The sequence below is a fragment of the Argiope bruennichi genome, chromosome 5 (genome assembly GCF_947563725.1).
Source record: "Argiope bruennichi chromosome 5, qqArgBrue1.1, whole genome shotgun sequence".
NCBI classification, from domain to species: Eukaryota; Metazoa; Arthropoda; class Arachnida; order Araneae; family Araneidae; genus Argiope; species Argiope bruennichi.
This window is the reverse complement of record NC_079155.1, coordinates 44,203,178-44,209,397: the sequence shown is the minus strand read 5'-3', so window position 1 is coordinate 44,209,397 and position 6,220 is coordinate 44,203,178. Positions and strand designations below refer to the sequence as shown.

Below are 6,220 nucleotides of genomic sequence, written 5' to 3'. Positions count from 1 at the left end.
CCAACCGATGGATTGGACGGGGTGGCCCAATTCCATGGCCACCAAGGTCTCCGGACATAACACCCCTCGACTTCTTCTTGTGGGGTTATTTAAAGGACATTGTTTACCGCACACCGGTTAATGACATTGATGACTTGAAACGCCGCATTACACAAGCTTTTAGTACAATCACAGGCGACATGTTACAGCGTACCTGGCTTGAAATTGATTACAGACTGGAAGTGCTTAGGGCCACCAATGGTGCGCATGTTGAAGTGTACTAAAAAAACTTTATTAGTTTCAGTAATACATGCAAAAGACAGAATATAAATATCTTGTTTATTTTCGAAGTTATGAATTTTTGAAGTTGTAAAGATAATTCTGGAACACCCTGTATTTCGTAACTATTGTATGCTAATACAATGTAAAGCGTTCTCTGGCATGGTAAGTTTATTAGAGAGTATGTGAGAAAGTTCTGGGAAGACCACCCTTGCTTGTTTTTTCAGGTTGTCAAAATTTACTCCATTTATAAACAGATTACATTGTTTTCGTGTCTAAAAATGAACGCTTTAGCCACCAGTGAGGATTGAACTCACGACCCCTGGTTTACAAGACCAGTGCTCTAACCACTGAGCTATGATGGCGCTCAGATTACATTAAACTCGACGAAGGAAAATATTTAGTTCAGAAAGTTTTGAAGAAAAGACAGTCGCTAAATTTTCATTATCCAATGGCATCTCGAAGACTTAATTCGATTCGGAGAAAAAAGGCATTGCATTAGCCACCCCCATCCACCCAATAGGTTTTTAATCGAACTTTGTTAAAATGAAATTTGAACAAAGTTGCAACAGCTCCCACGAATGAGTGCCGCCAACGAATTTAATAATTCATATTCGTATTTCTAACCAAATAAAATTTTTAAATCCGTTAGTTTTGCGTCAGATGTTTCGCTATTTTTATCTGACGAAATCATATCTCCATCGGTCATTGGCCCTCGCTTCCCCAGAAAAGCAATAAAACGTCGTCCAATGCTCAGCGTCCCCATAATCGTGTCACCTTTCCTTTCTTTGCCGACCTCTTGTTGCGACAGCTGATAATACCGCGAGCTGAAGAGTTAAATTCACAGAAGTTATCTCCGGCGAGGCTGGAATTCGTCAGCGATAACGAAATGTTCTATTTGATTAGTTGATCGAGCTGCTCTTCAAGTGAGTGCTTCTTCCTTTGTAGATAGCACTGCACCGTCTGGAAAACAAAATCGAAGAGTTTCTATCTGTGCTAAATTTGATTGAAACATTGTTATTGTTGGTTTTATTGATTTATCTCTGCTATAGCACCAGCAAACTCGAAATTGTTTATATACTTTTTATATTTGCGTTCTTTTTACTTTCTGGTTTGCGAAACATACAGAAAGAATGTAGTGTAGACGTTTAAAAATTCGAATTCGAGATTGTGATGTTCCAGACCACCCCTAGTCTGAAAAACACATTCCTGGAATTATGTCTGTAAATATGGTTTTTTACACCAAATTTATATATTTCTATCAAATTTTGAATTCTATCAAATATTGGATTTGAATTCCATTAACAGAAAGTCTGTCTGTCTGAGAGTAAGGCAGCACTATGACAAAGAGACACAAAGAGAAGATGTATAAAATTTAGTCTACATATATTTAATATATGAAATGTAGATCAATATGAAATTTTAAACCAAATCCAACCAGAAGTCTGCCAATATTGTACTTTCTCATGCTTGTAAATTCGATAACTCAAAAACTCAACAAAGTGGATAAATCAAATTTTGCTGCTCAGTTTTATCACCTGAAGAGATCTTTAGTAAATTTTGAATCAAATGCGTCAAAAAATTGGCAGTTTATCTATAATTTCGCATACATATAAGCGAGAAGTCAATAAATTAAATTGGTATGTAATTTTATTACTCAAAATGAAATTCTGTTTTAAATTTTGTTTTCAAGCGATAGGAAAAAACAGAACCAAAAATGCATATTCGATTTTCTTCACTATAGTGTGAAGCATAAAATACTCATTCTGAAAATAAATATCTGAGCAATTTTGGTAGTCTTACCCAAAATCCGCAGTATTTATGTGACAAGAAGGGAATAATCCCTTTATTAGAGAATATGTGTGAAAATTCCAAGGAGATTACTTCCGTTGTTTTCATTTCGTTCTTTAAATTTTAATCATAGAAAAAAAGTGCCTCATTGGCGGCAATTTTGAAAAATATATATATATATAATATGAATTCCAAAGTATTTTTGGAAATAATAAAATAAAACAATTCAAAAAGTATTTTTTTAAATACGTTTTACGTGTTAGACTAATGTTTAATGGAAATATTTACATTAGATTTTTAGAAAATTTACAATGTGACTTTAGCAGCAAATGATAAGTGAATGTAAATTCTGCAAATTTTTGTTCAGCTGATATTAATTCGTCAGATTTTTGGTTGTGAGGTCATTTAAAACAGCTTATGTATTGTGTAAATACGGATAATTCAGCAGAGTCAAAGAACCGCTCATGAAACTGATCGATAGAAACATGATGTATTCGTCTAGATAAACGATTTAATAATTATTTTGGGACAATTTCGCACCAAATATAATAATTGCTAATTCGCAGTAATTGTAATATTTTTTTATTGTAAACTTAAAAGCCGTTTATTATCTTTTCTGTTAATCAACCAAGATGACGGATTTTTGGCCGATTGGTAAGATTTTGACGAGCTTGGCGAAAAACCATGAAACCTTACTAACGCAGTCTATAGTCGATATGGATACTTTCAAAATAGACATGGAGCAATTTGCTCAATAGAAATATATTGAACACATTTAAAAAAATCTCAATCTCCAATAATAATAAAAGAAAATGAATATGTACTATTAGAGCACTACAGTACAGGACTACCACTTTTAGAGCTCTTATACTCATTTACAGTACGCAACTAATAACAACTAAATTGACATGCTATATCTTTGCTATATATATATATATTTATTTATGTAATTAGTACTTAAAATATCGCTCATAAATGCTAAAGTAAAAGAAAGTTTTCAATGAAAGTTTTGTAATAATTAATTAACTAACTAATTTTTTCATCATCTATAAACATAGAAATAATTTCACCCCGAAAATAACGCTACGTCTGTTAACATTTCAGAAAAAGATGTTTCTGTTAGAGTTAGAAACATCTTTTTCTTAAAGATTTTGAGAGTTAGCATTCTGAAATGTAATTTCACTTGAGTTTACTATTTAAGTAAAATTTTATTTAAGAACTAATCTTTTCACAATATATATTTTTTTAAATTATATATATATTTATTCTGCTTATTAAATATTTTTATTAAATATCTAAATCCGATTTGTAATAAAATAAAAGTATTTTTCCCTCCTACTTCTTTCCATTAAAAATTTTTTCTATGAAATAATATTCATAAAGTTTGGAAACTAGTCCTTAGCAGTGTCGTAACTATGTAGTGGCCAAAGGTAGTATAGACACCCTATGCATCAGTTTTAAGAGGTACCAAGTTAATAAAACAGTTATACAGTTATGACATTTTTTAAAAAGTAAATCTTAATATGGAGATGAAAAAAAAAAAAAAAAAAAAAAATACCAAACACCGTTGCTGCATTTACCCACGCCTAATTTCTGATAAAAACTAAGAAATATTGTAGGCTTCAATTATCTTTCTTACTCCACTTGTCCTTTGTAAGTGAATGATTCTGCAAAATTTCTTTACAATCGAACTGTTCATTTTTTTACACATAAAAGAGAGGATCCATCGGCTTTTAATTTCCATGATTTTTTTTTTTTTTTCTGTAACATTTTCAAGCGGTACTTTAGTAGCAATTTATCTACTTTGAGCAATTTTTGGATACGATACACTGCCAAACGATTCATTCTCCTTTTCTTTCAGAGATTTAAACAACAATCTATGAGCCAATAAAACTTCTTTATGGTATTTTATTTTCAAGATAAAAATTTATTCAAGATAATTGTTAGCAAAAACGAGCTGTTCTTCAGCAAATACATATGAAATGAGCATTTATCTCTTGATAAAATTATAATCTGATATAAAAAAAAGAATTTAATTATTTTAATAGTGCTTTGTATTGCTGCAGATAACCACTTTCTGATCAAGAGGTCCAGTTTATGTTATCAGCGGATATAAAAATAATATAACTTAATCCCATTTTAAGAGATGCATTAATTAATTTTTTTAAACCTAATGTTGGAAATTTCATAATAGACCATGAAAAGAATATATATATTTTACAAATTATGAACAGAAACTTTTATTTTTCTTAGCATACAATAAAGAGTTTTTCATTATGAAAAAAAAATAAAATTATTTTTTAGTTTCAAGGGGAAAAATCAAATTAATAATTTTATTCAAAAGTATATCTATCAAAACTGTTAGTTTGTTTATTAACGATACAAGAAAAAAGTAAAATCATAATATGAGGTATTTTATTAAATTTGAAAGTCACAGAGAATGTTTTGAGATCAATATAGATTATTATCTTATCTTGTTAGCCACAGATTTTTCGAATGTAATATTAGAAAAAAATTTCGAAATGTAAAATTTTGTCATCAATAGATGGCACCACAACCCAAGAATAATTTTGGACTTAAGTTGCTTATGCTATGATAGACCATACTGCCATCTATCGTTGGAATTAAAGTTATTGATATATTTTTGAGAACTCATCACAATGTAGCATTGATTTCTATTATTAATAAAAAGAAGTAACGTTTCGATAAAACTTCTAATAACTTCCAGACAAAATCTCCTAAGTGATGAGAATTGTTTTATTGAACGTTGAAAGTAAGAATAATATAAAAATTATGAATTGCCGTTAAAAATGATATAAGATGACGAATTTAAAATCGAAAAGAATCATAAAAAAAAAAAGAATGTTTCAGTGCGAAGAATTTTAAAGTATTTATTTCATAAATTTTGCTGATATAATTTATCTCCTTTCTTTGCTCATTGAAGAAAACAATAATCATAAATTAAGGATATAATTTTAATCACAGAAAAGAAAGAAATGTAAAATTTTCAAACTCATACTCTACCAATTAAATTATAATAACTAAATAGTAGATGTAAATCCTTTAAATGATAGAAAAACTTTTGCAAGAATTATTTTTATTTCAATAACAGATAGGAAATATCCTGGTATAAAAGGAAAGATAGAAGAAAGTGGTTAATCCTATGAATAATAAATAGTTCAAAATTTTATTAATGAAATATTGCAGAACAAATATTACATGAGTTTCATTTTAGATATCTAATTACAAATAATAGAAATGACTATTATGCAAAAAAAATCGTAATCACTTCTCATAAATCAACAAATGCAATATTAGCTGAGTTTTATATCTAACCCTTTTTCAACAGAGCCCGGATAGCTCAGTCGGTAGAGCGTTAGGCTTTTAACCTAACGGTCCAGGGTTCGAGTCCCTGTTCGGGCGGTTCTTTTTGCTGAACTCTGTTCTGAACCAGAAGTACTTAATCCCATCTACATGTTTGAAGCGTATAAAAATTTCACTTTTTATTTTAAAATTTAACAATATTTTCGTAAATCATATTTTCATAAAATTGAAAAATGATTAGGAAAGCGTTTACTTCGTTTTGATCTGCTAAAAATTCATTTTCATTTCATTTATTTGGCTTTGATAAATTAATTATTCTATTCTTAAAAATCGTGATTTTCTGCTTCATTCTATAGAATTTTTACTACTAATTACATATCTCAAAAATTTCGTTATTTAGTTAAAATGTTGCCAGACGCCAAGCGTCTTTTGCAGAATGTGTAATTAGGTGCAATGGAAAATGTAATTTATACTGAGAAGTACCAAATACTAGAATCGAAGAATTGGAAAAAAATTAAGAGAAGGTGGAAATTAAAACAAAACCTATAAATAATATATACATAGTAACTCATTTCGAGTGTTTGAATCACGATTGCGAAAAAGAAAATGACGTAATTTCAACAGCAATTCTTCAAAATTTCAAAGTCAAATTTTTTTACGGCAAATCTTCAGAATAGAAAGAAGAATTAAATTATATTTATTCCATCATTTTGAAATTTGAAATTTTTTTCTCTCATTCATCTAAAATTGAAATGCTAACCCTCCGTACCCTATATTGGCCAAACTCGCTTCTTAATACAATTTTATCATTTGTACTTAGTAATTACATTCTAAGCTTCGTAAGAAA

The 6,220-nt window shown here is 29.4% G+C and overlaps 2 non-coding genes across 2 annotated transcripts; one reads left to right on the top strand and one right to left on the bottom strand.

Annotated features, from left to right (window-relative positions):
* Positions 1-550: 550 nt before the first annotated feature.
* Trnat-ugu (transfer RNA threonine (anticodon UGU)) lies at positions 551-623 on the bottom strand. Its single transcript has one exon. It is a non-coding gene; the product is annotated as a tRNA-Thr (tRNA).
* A 4,776-nt stretch (positions 624-5,399) lies between these two features.
* Positions 5,400-5,472, top strand: Trnak-uuu (transfer RNA lysine (anticodon UUU)). The gene has a single exon. It is a non-coding gene; the product is annotated as a tRNA-Lys (tRNA).
* The last annotated feature ends 748 nt before the right edge of the window (positions 5,473-6,220 follow it).